The sequence below is a fragment of the Pecten maximus genome, chromosome 19, assembly GCF_902652985.1.
Source record: "Pecten maximus chromosome 19, xPecMax1.1, whole genome shotgun sequence".
Classification (NCBI taxonomy): Eukaryota; Metazoa; Mollusca; class Bivalvia; order Pectinida; family Pectinidae; genus Pecten; species Pecten maximus.
Window position 1 is genome coordinate 14,227,051 of NC_047033.1, and position 15,600 is coordinate 14,242,650.

At 34.0% G+C, this 15,600-nt stretch overlaps 1 protein-coding gene across 1 annotated transcript in view; it reads right to left on the reverse strand.

Annotated features, from left to right (window-relative positions):
- LOC117317731 (WD repeat-containing protein 86-like) overlaps positions 1-15,600 on the reverse strand; it is a 62,299-nt gene that overhangs the window by 45,250 nt on the left and 1,449 nt on the right. The gene's annotated exons all lie outside the window — the stretch shown is intronic.

The following is a 15,600-nucleotide window of genomic DNA, read 5'->3' on the forward strand; positions in this document are numbered from 1 at the left end:
GAAATCTAAAGTTATGTTCGCTTTAATAAGTATGAAATCTATGGTCGCTTTAATGAGCATGAAATCTACAGCTATAGTCGTTTTAAAACTCAAGATAAAGTTAGTTATGCCAGAGACATATAATTAAGCATTGATGTCATTTTTTTAGTTTCATCGGGGTTTGAAAATGTTTTTGTTTGCAATCTGTCTCTGGTTATGGGTGGTTGCGTTTTCAAAGTGGTCAGCTTTTTCATTACCAGCAGATATTTCTGTAGCCCATGAAACGAATTCTCCATTTTCAAACACATTACAACATACTTATTGTATGAAGTTACAGAACATTATAACCACATTTCATATAATATATATATAGCTTTTATATAATTTAACATTGTTGATATTCAATAGAAGATTAATTTATTTCACAACTGAAAAACAGTTAATTGATTGAATATCATCGAAATGTTACGACCTTGTTTTTGTTTTAAGATACCGAACACGTGATTTAATTAGCAGAAGTAGAATTTCCCGTAGCCATGGAGATGCGTCAAGCGTGCTGAAGTTTATTGCTTTCCAGCAAATTCCTGTCAATTCTTTCCCTTGTGATTTCAACTCTATTGTCTTATTTTCAATAATTTAAAGTACAACATCAACAGGCATTCAAAAATCAATCAACGTAAAATTTTAATACAGATGAGAACAAATATTTTTAAAAGTAACGATAATAATCAAAATGTATTCAAAACTGCATCAAAACATAGAAATGAAAATTAACATTGTAAGAATTATTATGATTCGAAAACACCAAGCTAACATCCCACGTAAACTGCTTGTCAATCGAAAGTTAATTTTAGGTGTGTAGTGAATTCTCAAACCGTTATTTTACTCGTTTAATCTTATCAATAAAATTTTTTTTTTTTTTCCCCATTTTATTTATAAAATAGTCTATTTCGTGAATTAGAATGCTTTTTTTTTGTTTTTGTTTTGTTTAACGTCCTATTAACAACCAGGGTCATTTAAGGACGTGCCAGGTTTTGGAGGTGGAGGAAAGCCGGAGTACCCGGAGAAAAACCACCGGCCTACGGTCAGTACCTGGCAACTGCCCCACGTAGGTTTCGAACTCGCAACCCAGAGGTGGAGGGCTAGTGATAAAGTGTCAGTACACCTTAACCACTCGGCCACCGCGGGGGTGGAGGGCTAGTGATAAAGTGTCGGGACACCTTAACCACTCGGCCACCGCGGGGGTGGAGGGCTAGTGATAAAGTGTCGGTACACCTTAACCACTCGGTCACCACAACCCAGAGGTGGAGGGCTAGTGATAAAGTGTCGGTACACCTTAACCACTCGGTCACCACAACCCAGAGGTGGAGGGCTAGTGATAAAGTGTCGGGACACCTTAACCACTCGGCCACCGCGGCCCACTGGTGGAGGGCTAGTGATAAAGTGTCGGTACACCTTAACCACTCGGCCACCACAACCCAGAGGTGGAGGGCTAGTGATAAAGTGTCGGTACACCTTAACCACTCGGCCACCACAACCCAGAGGTGGAGGGCTAGTGATAAAGTGTCGGTACACCTTAACCACTCGGCCACCACAACCCAGAGGTGGAGGGCTAGTGATAAAGTGTCGGGACACCTTAACCACTCGGTCACCACAACCCAGAGGTGGAGGGCTAGTGTTAAAGTGTCGGTACACCTTAACCACTCGGTCACCACAACCCAGAGGTGGAGGGCTAGTGATAAAGTGTCGGTACACCTTAACCACTCGGTCACCACAACCCAGAGGTGGAGGGCTAGTGATAAAGTGTCGGGACACCTTAACCACTCGGCCACCGCGGATTAGAATGTAACGCTCTACCTATAGAAAACGGCCAATAAAAGGGAACCCTTTATTTTTTACTTATTTTGCAATCGATACAGGATATATATCGAGTCATACAGTTGTTTCATTCTTCTAAATCTACCAGTGATGCCAGAATGTAGAAATCAGGAATGGAAGTCGGGAAAAATAAAAATGTTCAAATTAAGAGAACGGTACTCGAAGCCCCTTATTTAATTCAATTAGTAATTTTTGGACGCTAACCATGGTTTTTTTTGAAGAATAACTTGAAATACTTTTGAAATAATATCTAGCTGAATTGGTAACAATAATATTATGATATATTGGTAACAGGTCAAAGTTCACAAATACATACATGTCTCATACTTCTGAACCTTTTCACAAGGGTTTTTAATGTAAGCGAACTGTATCCAAAACAGTTTTCCTCCATTGTGTACTTCGGGTAATGTCGGTAATATTTACTTGTCGTCACTGATGAATTTATTATTTGTTTATTCAGCATGTCAATAAATTAGCTGTCTGTTTGTCAATGTGGCGACCCATAACGAGGTAGTCCACGTGAGCTCAACATCGATCGTTCTCGAAAGCCTATCTCCCAGGGTGCATTGCGGGAAATTGAACTATAATGGACTCACACAACTAAATAATTTACTATATGTTATTACTAGTGACCCCATCCCTTTATTCGTTCGTTTGAAGTTCAAATGATGTGAAATTTATATCAAATTAAAGTTTGAAATTTTTTTCTATCGGATAAATGTTGTTATTATGTAAGTTTGATGGCATATAAGAGCACACGGGTACTCAAAAGACAGTAACCCCGAAATTTATAATACACTGGGGAACCCCCACCTGGGGACTTCCGTTTGACGCCTCGAATCCTACGTCATTCTATTTTCAGTAGGAGTGTTTATTTTTGATTTTCCAAATCTCAAGACCCTACTCTTTATTCTAGTATATAGAAAGTACCCATTCCATATGTTATTTACTCAGGAAAACAGCTACAAACCTAAGAAACACATTTTCCTCAGGGACTTGGTTCAGGTGAAACACCAGCTGATTGGCTGATTTAGTTGTGTGAGTCCTAAAGGGCCATGCCTTCCGTGCAACGATACCACAGGGACTTAGGTCGAAATCTCCACCCACAGTCCAGATATAAGTATAATAGTAATTATAATTCATAAATGTATATGTGTACCGTGTGTTGGAAATGGGTACCAAGTCCCTCTGTACGATATCACTGTACACTGTATACAAATTGATGGGGTGCATGGACTCTTGTCATTGTTTCTATGCTTTGGGATAGATCGGATGAAACTGGAACCATGAAATATTACATTAATAATTCATTTGAGTTTAGTTTGCCTAGTACCTTGTAGTATATAATTCATAAAACCATTAGTAACATCACCACACCATTAAGGTGGGGAAGCCAAGTATGATTGTTTGTTTGGGGTCGGTGATACCTAAGCTAATTTTCATTAATCACTGGATCTTGGCATTCCTGTAAATATCAAAACCAAACTGTCAACAGCTCAAGAAAAGATACTACAATAACTCTAACATTTCAAATAACCAATTTTCCCTTTTTTACGTTTGATACCTATCTGAAGACTAATTATATCAAACAAAACCAACCTCAAGAAAAAGCATGGTTTGTGAACAAACAAAATTGCTACCAAAACATACAATCGATAAGCTGAGTTTGTGATGGCGACAATATTGTAAATTTACATACAATGTATTATAGGGGTATCCTTAATCTAGCGATTTCTTCCGTTAAATTTTGATCGGGCTAATTACACTTTGTATATTGTTTTAAACGGCAAATATTATTGGTTCACCGATTCATCATCATGATAATTTGTTTAGATTTTGTCATGCGATAGAATTCGAGTCTACATTATTTAATAAGTAGTTTTAATGATATCGAGGCACAGTCAGGTCCACAGGCGCTTGCATGATGACTTGAGTTCGAATCCCGGACGGGTCAAAATCGCTTTCCCTTTAGCTTCTTTCTTTGTGTTTATATAATATATATTCAATTATGAATTAATTTAATGTAAAGGGTAAACATTCGAATTTCCTATTTTTTTCTACTGACTCACGAGCACCAGTACAATATTAATAATGTATTTTTGCCACTTATGTGAGACCATGTACATGCATAATATATACCTTTACTTGATACATTGAAATGGCGTCATATATTTTTAGGCTCCCTGACGTCAATATGGAGACAAGAGAAGCACTTATATCTAGCGAGACCATTCATAAGTATCACATCAAATGAAGACTCGTGCATATTTAAAAATAGTATGAAATATTCATTGTACAGCGTCAGCAGTACCATACCGAGGCTGAAATAGGCCGTTGAAGTGAATTGTTTTTCATATTGATGATTCAAGCTTTTTCACTAGCCCTGCAGGTTGGTGGATAGAAAAACATCTGTTTTGTCGTAAGCAGTTGTAGGTTATATCTTATTGACAAAAATAAGATGGGTACATCGTTTCAAATTCAAATAACATCTTTAAATACTCTATCAATTTTTGCAATAGTGATCATATCGTTTCATGCAGGGTTAATCTTATTTCAATTTCAATTATCTTATTTGACAGTTTGTAACTACACATTAGTTTGAAGGCTAAGCAACATAAACAACACATATGATACTATGGCTGACAAAATGGGCCTAGCTGAAAAAAAATCAAATTTCTATTGTACCTTTCTGTACATTTTTGTACCTCTTGGTGTGTACCGAAATCTTTAAATCGTGTGATAAGAAATTACTGAGACATGCTGCTTTTAATGCAGCAACCATTATGCTTCAAAGTTACAATCGCCGCAGATGTGACCATTCTGTCAGTCGCCGTCACTTATATGAATGAGTCATATCGATGTATAATGTGTCTCCTTGGTACAGATAGACAATTATATAAATATGTCTCTCTTTGGTACAGATACACACTTATATAAATGTCTCTCTTTGGTACAGATACACACTTATATAAATGTCTCTCTTTGGTACGGATAGAAACTTATATAATGTGTCTCCTTGGTACAGACAGACACTTATATATATGTCTCTCTTTGGTACAGATAGAAACTAATATAATGTGTCTCCTTGGTACAGATAGAAACTTATATAAATGTGTCTCCTTGGTACAGATAGACACTTATATAAATGTGTCTCCTTGGTACAGATAGACACTTATATAAATGTGTCTCCTTGGTACAGATAGACACTGATATAATGTGTCTCCTTGGTACAGATAGACACTTATATAAATGTGTCTCCTTGGTACAGATAGACACTGATATAATGTGTCTCCTTGGTACAGATAGACACTTATATAAATGTGTCTCCTCGGTACAGATAGACACTTATATAATGTGTCTCCTTGGCACAGATAGACACTTATATAAATATGTCTCCTTGGTACAGACAGACACTTATATAATGTTTCTCCTTGGCACAGATAGACACTTATATAAATATGTCTCCTTGGTACAGATAGACACTTATATAAATGTGTCTCCTCGGTACAGATAGACACTTATATAATGTGTCTCCTTGGTACAGATAGACACTTATATAAATGTGTCTCCTTGGTACAGATAGACACTGATATAATGTGTCTCCTTGGTACAGATAGACACTTATATAAATGTGTCTCCTCGGTACAGATAGACACTTATATAATGTGTCTCCTTGGTACAGAGAGACACTTATATAATGTGTCTCCTTGGTACAGATAGACACTTATATAAATGTGTCTCTTCGGTACAGACAGACACTTATATAAATGTGTCTCCTTGGTACAGATAGACACTTATATAATGTGTCTCCTTGGTACAGATAGACACTTATATAAATGTGTCTCCTTGGTACAGATAGACACTTATATAATGTGTCTCCTTGGTACAGATATACACTTATATGAATGTGTCTCCTTGGTACAGATATACACTTATATAAATGTGTATCCTTGGTACAGATAGACACTTATATAATGTGTCTCTTTGGTACAGATAGACACTTATAAAATGTGTCTCCTTGGTACAGACAGACACTTATATAATGTGTCTCCTTGGTACAGATAGACACTTATATAATGTGTCTCTTTGGTACAGATAGACACTTATATAATGTGTCTCCTTGGTACAGACAGACACTTATATAATGTGTCTCCTTGGTACAGATAGACACTTATATAAATGTGTCTCCTTGGTACAGATAGACACTTATATAAATATGTCTCCTTGGTACAGATAGACACTTATATAAATGTGTCTCCTTGGTACAGATAGACACTTATATAATGTGTCTCCTTGGTACAGACAGACACTTATATAATGTGTCTCCTTGGTACAGATAGACACTTATATAAATGTGTATCCTTGGTACAGAGAGACACTTATATAAATGTGTCTCCTTGGTACAGAGAGACACTTATATAAATGTGTATCCTTGGTACAGAGAGACACTTATATAATGTGTATCCTTGGTACAGATAGACACTTATATAAATGTGTCTCCTTGGTACAGATAGACACTTATATAATGTGTATCCTTGGTACAGATAGACACTTATATAATGTGTCTCCTTGGTACAGATAGACACTTATATAATGTGTCTCCTTGGTACAGATAGACACTTATATAATGTGTCTCCTTGGTACAGATAGACACTTATATAAATGTGTCTCCTTGGTACAGATAGACACTTATATAATGTGCCTCCTTGGTACAGATAGACACTTATATAATGTGTCTCCTTGGTACAGATAGACACTTATATAAATGTGTCTCCTTGGTACAGATAGACACTTATATAAATATGTCTCCTTGGTACAGATAGACACTTATATAATGTGTCTCCTTGGTACAGATAGACACTTATATAATGTGTCTCCTTGGTACAGATAGACACTTATATAAATGTGTCTCCTTGGTACAGATAGACACTTATATAATGTGTATCCTTGGTACAGATAGACACTTATATAATGTGTCTCCTTGGTACAGATAGACACTTATATAATATGTCTCCTTGGTACAGATAGACACTTATATAAATGTGTCTCCTTGGTACAGATAGACACTTATATAATGTGTCTCCTTGGTACAGATAGACACTTATATAAATGTGTCTCTTGGTACAGATATAAACTAATATAATGTGTCTCCTTGGTACAGATAGACACTTATATAATGTGTCTCCTTGGTACAGATAGACACTTATATAATGTGTCTCCTTGGTACAGACAGACACTTATATAAATGTGTATCCTCGGTACAGAAAATGGCATTCAAGTACAATGTATGATACACATAGAAAAGGGGATTCAGAAACATTTGATAGAAACTTATATAGATTTGTCTCGTTGGTACAGAATATGGTATTCAAGTAACCCATGGATTGTTTGAGTTCAGTGCGCAGTAGAAAAATCCTTACACTCAATAGTGTAACAACCGTTTTGAGTTGTATAAACTAGCAGATAAAGATTTTACTAAAAAATGAATAAACCTTCATCATACAGCTGCCATGTTATTGAATACGGAAGTATGCAGTTGTTTAGATATACAGATCATATCGACACCTTTGACACATTCGAGTATATATATATACACATTGAGTTTAATCTTGCTTGTAACAGGCATTTTCATTGGCTTTAACCACTATGTTATCCGCCCACAACGTAAAAATGACGTCACCGTTTGTAACGTCGCTTTTGACTGGTTTATACAGCGGCGTAATGATTTATAAGAGAAAAGAGTTCAGCAATAAAAAAGGAATTTTACGGGGATTATGTATCATAAATTAAATTCTATGATTTAAATTGAATATATATATATTCATGTGCACTACATAGATGTAACAATGATATATTAACGAAATATCAAGTTTTGAAGGTCTTTACTTGAAAAGGTATACCTTGCTCAATCTCAGTTTCACATTATAATGAGCCTAACACTAACACACTATGGCTATTTGTTACAATATATTATTACAAAGACACACAATATACAACACAATATACAACACAATATACAACACAATATACAACACACTATACAAAAAAAAAAAAAAAAAAAAAAATATACAACACAATATACAACACAATATACAACAAAATATACAACACAATATACAACACAATGTACAACACAATATACAACACAATATACAAAACAACACAATATACAACACAATATACAACACAATATAAAACACAATATACAACACAATATACAACACTATATGCAACATAATATACAACACCATATACAACACAATATACAACACAACACAATATACAACACAATATACAACACAATGTACAACACAATGTACAACACAATATACAACACAATATACAACACAATATACAACACTATATACAACATAATATACAACACAATATACAACACAATGTACAACACAATATACAACACAATGTACAACACAATATACAACACAACACAATATACAACACAATATACAACAAAATATACAACACTATATACAACACAATATACAACACAATATACAACACAATGTACAACACAATATACAACCCAATATACAACACAACACAATATACAACACAATATACAACACAACACAATATACAACATAATATACAACACAACACAATATACAACACAACACAATATACAACATCATACACAACATAATACACAACACAATATACAACACAATATACAACACAATATACAACACAATATACAACACAACACAATATACAACATCATACACAACATAATACACAACACAATATACAACACAATATACAACACAATATACAACACAATATACAACACAATATACAACATAATATACAACACAACACACATCACAATATACAACAGAATATACAACACAATATACAACACAATATACAACACAATAAACAACACAATATACAACACAATATACAACACAACACAATATACAACACACTATACAACACAATATACCACACAATATACAACACATTATACAACACAATGTACAACACAATATACAACACAATATACAACACAATATACAACACAATATACAACACAATATACAACACAATATACAACTCAATATACAACACAACACACGACACAATATACAACACAATATACAACACAATATACAACACTATATACAACACATTATACAACATAATATACAACACAATGTACAACACAATATACAACACAATGTACAACACAATATACAACACAATATACAACACAATATACAACATCATACACAACATAATACACAACACAATATACAACACAATGTACAACACACTATACAACACAATATACCACACAATATACAACACAATGTACAACACAATATACAACACAATGTACAACACAATATACAACACAATATACAACACAATATACAACATCATACACAACATAATACACAACACAATATACAACACAATATACAACACACTATACAACACAATATACCACACAATATACAACACATTATACAACACAATGTACAACACAATATACAACACAATATACAACACAATATACAACACAATATACAACACAATATACAACACAATATACAACTCAATATACAACACAACACACGACACAATATACAACACAATATACAACACAATATACAACACTATATACAACACATTATACAACATAATATACAACACAATGTACAACACAATATACAACACAATGTACAACACAATATACAACACACTATACAACACAATATACAACATCATACACAACATAATACACAACACAATATACAACACAATGTACAACACAATATACAACACAATATACAACACAATATACAACACAACACAATACACAACACAATATACAACACAATGTACAACACAATATACAACACAATATACAACACAATATGCAACATAATGTACAACACAATATACAACACAATATACAACACAACACAATATACAACATAATATACAACACAATATACAACACAATGTACAACACAATATACAACACAACACAATATACAACACAATATACAACACAACACAATATACAACACACTATACAACACAATATACCACACAATATACAACACATTATACAACACAATGTACAACACAATATACAACACAATATACAACACAATATACAACACAATATACAACTCAATATACAACACAACACACGACACAATATACAACACAATATACAACACAATATACAACACTATATACAACACATTATACAACATAATATACAACACAACACAATATACAACACAATGTACAACACAATATACAACACAATATACAACACAATGTACAACACAATATACAACACAATATACAACACAATATACAACACAATATACAACACTATATGCAACATAATATACAATACCATATACAACACAATATACAACACTATACACAACATAATATACAACACCATATACAACACAATATACAACACTATATACAACATAATATACAGCACAATATACAACACAATGTACAACACAATATACAACACTATATACAACACAACACACAACACAATATACAACACAATATACAACACAATATACAACACAATATACAACACAACACACAACACAATATACAACACTATATACAACACTATATACAACACAACACACAACACAATATACAACACAATATACAACACTATATACAACACAACACACAACACAATATACAACACAATGTACAACACAATGTACAACACAATGTACAACACAATATACAACACAATATACAACACAATATACAACACAATATACAACAAAATATACAACACTATATACAACACAATGTACAACACAATATACAACACAATGTACAACACAATATACAACACAACACAATATACAACACAATATACAACACAATATACAACACAATATACAACAAAATATACAACACTATATACAACACTATATACAACACAATATACAACACAATATACAACACACTGTACAACACAATATACAAAAAAATATACAACACTATATACAACACTATATACAACACAATATACAACACAATATACAACACAATGTACAACACAATATACAACACAATATACAACACAACACAATATACAACACAATATACAACACAACACAATATACAACACAACACAATATACAACACATTATACAACATAATACACAACACAATATACAACACAATGTACAACAAAATATACAACACTATATACAACACAATATACAACACAATATACAACAAAATATACAACACTATATACAGCACTATATACAACATAATATACAACACAATATACAACACAATGTACAACACAATGTACAACACAATGTACAACACAATATACAACACAATATACAACACAATATACAACACAATATACAACACAATATACAACACAATATAAAACACAATACACAACACAATATACAACACAATATACAACACAATATACAACACAACACACAACACAACACACAACACAATATACAACACAATATACAACACATATACATAATAATATACAACATAATACACAACACAATATACAACACAATATACAACACAATATACAACACAACACTATATACAACACATTATACAACATAATATACAACACAATTTACAACACAATATACAACACAATGTACAACACAATATACAACACAATATACAACACAATATACAACACAATGTACAACACAATATACAACACAATATACAACACATATACATAATAATATACAACATAATACACAACACAATATACAACACAATATACAACATAATATACAACACAATTTACAACACAATATACAACACAACACAATATACAACATAATATACAACACAACACAATATACAACACAATATACAACACTATATACAACACAATATACAACACAATGTACAACACAACACAATATACAACACAATGTACAACACAATATACAACACATCATACAACATGATATACAACACAATTTACAACACATTTCAATACAAACTTGGACCTACATACCGTAGAACTAAAATTAATAAATCTACATCACACAGCCATTTCGTCCCTCTAGGACTCGTCACTAACTCATGTTATCACGTGATGGATGTGGTGATAACAATTCTCTCTCAAATGTACCTAAGCGAGGTCTGCTTTATATTCCGAAGGTACGGTATTCCGGATGCCCGTTAGTCCGAAATTGCTGTTCGTTTGACGGGTGCCAATGAAACACCTATAGAGGAAAAGGAAGCACAGAAAGATAGAGCCGTGAGGAAAGAAAGGATATATTTAACATCCCAAGTGTTGTAATGGGGACAGATATATTTAGGTCTCTTTAATCTCCCCTAATTACAAGATACAGGAGAAAAATCCTTCTTCAGGGGACACACTTTAAGTCGCCTTCTTCGATCACTTGAAGTTGGATATAACCGGTATTATAATTGGACTCTCCAATGAAACCACCCGACCCTGCAGAGGCCATACAATCAGTCGCCTCTAACGAAATATCCTCAACCAGGAGGTGCAATATTATTATTGCGAACTAATTATCAGAAAAACTCATTAATCAATGCGCATCAAGAGTGTAACCATGTATACATACTTTAGCAGTAATCTCATTTTCGCGCTGGAAGCGTTGCGCTAAATCATGATTGCTATAATTACAATATACTAATTAGTATAATGTGTGCGCGCCAATTCATCATCACACTAATCCGTTAAATATGCCAATAAACTTTTTTTTATATATTGATATTTATGTCAAAAGGATCTTACATGAGTTTCAATGTAATTTATTCATATACACAGTTAAGTACGATGACGCTCTAAATTGGAGAATTATAACACAACGTTGATCAAGTCGTAAGCAGAGTTAAGACTTTATTAATTTGACATATCCACTTATTTAACGCATTTGATAAAGATCATATTATATGGACACGATTTTGATGATGTGTTTATCACATAAAAAAAATCAGAAAACAAGCAACAGTTCTCAAATCTAAATTGAAGGATTAATTTGGATTTTTGTTTTACGTAAAGAAGCCACATAAAGATCGCAATCCATTCAAGTTATCCTTTATAATTCAATCTATATTAATTTGACTAATGTTTTTACTTTCTTTGACGGACTCCTTCCTCTGAGAAATTACTACGCAGATCTCTGGCCAATCAAAAGTGACGTTACAAATATCTACGTAATTCTGATGTTATTATATGAGAAGACAAACTTTTTACCTTGTTTCAAACATCATTAAATTATTTCCCTATAAGACAAACTTCTTTCAACTGGGATTATACATTGTTCACCATCAAGAAAAACTGTGACGTCACTTATTGATGATGTCACAACAGTGTTAATCCATGAGTATTAAACAATATATGATTGTCATGATAGGATAATCTAGTTATGTGATATTTGTGCAGGCTAATATACACATTATGTTCATGTTTACTCTACAGCACGAAATGGATGAATTTATCTGACATGAGAAAAAAATTATCTCATAAAAAAATCGATTGATTTCGATACGGTACAGTGAATGAATGCAATTCCATCAATTCATAACATTTTCATTGTTTCTCAATGCTGATATTTACCATTCGATTGTTTACTGTTTTCATATGCATACTATTAAAATATGTTTTTTTTTTACAAATCCACTGGTACGGACGCAATATACGGTATAAGAATTAATGAATATATATATGTATATTCTCATAATGATTCTGTTGTATCAACATACTGGACATGTACATATTTCAGATCCATTTCTTCTTTTTGTGTTACCACGTAGTTTGTATATAAATAACACCATGCATATTTGATGTGCACACAAAATACACCTGCCATACACATACAGACTCATATTGTCATCCTCTGACAGGAGGTCTTGTCATATATTTATGAAAGGGAATTTGGTCTTGCGCTGTTATGATAATAGGGGGTACTGCAAATGTTTTTTTTTCTTATCCACAAGATTCAGAAGTTTGGAGCAAAATTGATCTATTTTGTGGAAATTTATAAACGAACTTTATTTTTTTCGATTTTTTAAATTTTATTTCCAAGGTATCTATTGTTTCAAGGCTCTATTCGATCATCGCAAAACAGCGAAAATAAAACCGGTAAAATATCTGTTACTGTTAAAGCCATTTGTATTTGAGGAATCCATGCTGGCAATATCATTTCATTTAAACCAATAATCATAATAAGAAAATAGAACAAAACGATAAACTCTGTTAAATCAAAGATGTCATGTCCACGATGTCCACGATGTCCATAACTTGAGAATCGTGATGATCGTGGAGGGTCGTGGTGGGTCCTGTGGTCGAACCGTAGTGACGCCAAATCGTGGTACAACGTGATAAAACGTGGGACAACGTGATAGAACGTGGGACAACGTGATAAAACGTGGGACAACGTGGGACAACGTGATAAAACGTGGGACAACGTGATAAAACGTGGAACAACGTGATAAAACGTGGGACAACGTGATAAAACGTGGGACAACGTGATAGAACGCGGGACAACGTGATAGAACGTGGGACAACGTGATAAAACGCGGGACAACGTGATAGAACGTGGGACAACGTGATAAAACGTGGGACAACGTGATAAAACGTGGGACAACGTGAATAAACTTAGGACGCGTATTGGAGCGTAGACGAGCTTCACAGAGAGTTACGGGCCTTGAAGCGTTATCGTTGGGAATCTTGGTGAATTTGGAAACACGATTCTTTCAGTTTCATTTGTTCTGTGTTGAGAAGTTGTGAATGATGTCCCAACTGGTGCCTTCTGTCTACACTCAACCTTGGTCTCACCCAACAAGATATTGGCCGCCCTTCTCCTTTTTTCTCTCTCTGTGCTACCCTGTCCTGTTTTGTGCCATGCTGCTGTTGTATCGTTTTCTTCCGAGCAACTATATACGAATAAATTAAAATTGCCAATTCAGCATCCTTTTCATCTGGATTCATGAATTGCCTTTTGTGTTGTCTTTGGAGAGAATGAGAGGGTAACCCAACTTCCTTTTTATATCAGATAGTGCAGCAAGCGTGGAAATCTTGCTCAAATCCTGGACATAAATCGTAGGAGATCTTAACAGAACTTCATGAACGTGAAAGATCTCAGTGGAACGTAGCCGAACGTGACCGAACGTAGCCGAACGTGACCGAACGTAGCCGAACGTGACCGAACGTGAAAGCATATCGTGGGAACGTGAGGGAACATGGTGGAAATCGTGTCAGTTATTGACCTTAATCGTGTTGACATCGTAACAAAACATAAGAGATCGTAACAAAACGTACTGAGAGCGTATGGTAACGTAGAAACACGTTGGGTAACGTAGAAACACGTAGGGTAACGTAGTAACACGTAGGGTAACGTAGTAACACGTAGGGTAACGTAGAAACACGTTGGGTAACGTAGAAACACGTAGGGTAACGTAGTAACACGTAGGGTAACGTAGAAACACGTAGGGTAACGTAGAAACACGCAGGGTAACGTAGTAACACGTAGGGTAACGTAGAAACACGTTGGGTAACGTAGAAACACGTAGGGTAACGTAGAAACACGCTGGGTAACGTAGTAACACGTAGGGTAACGTAGAAACACGCAGGGTAACGTAGAACACGTAGGGTAACGTAGTAGCACGTTGGAAAACGTAGCAATACGTCGCGAAACGTAGAAAAAAAGAACAACGATTGCACAATATCGT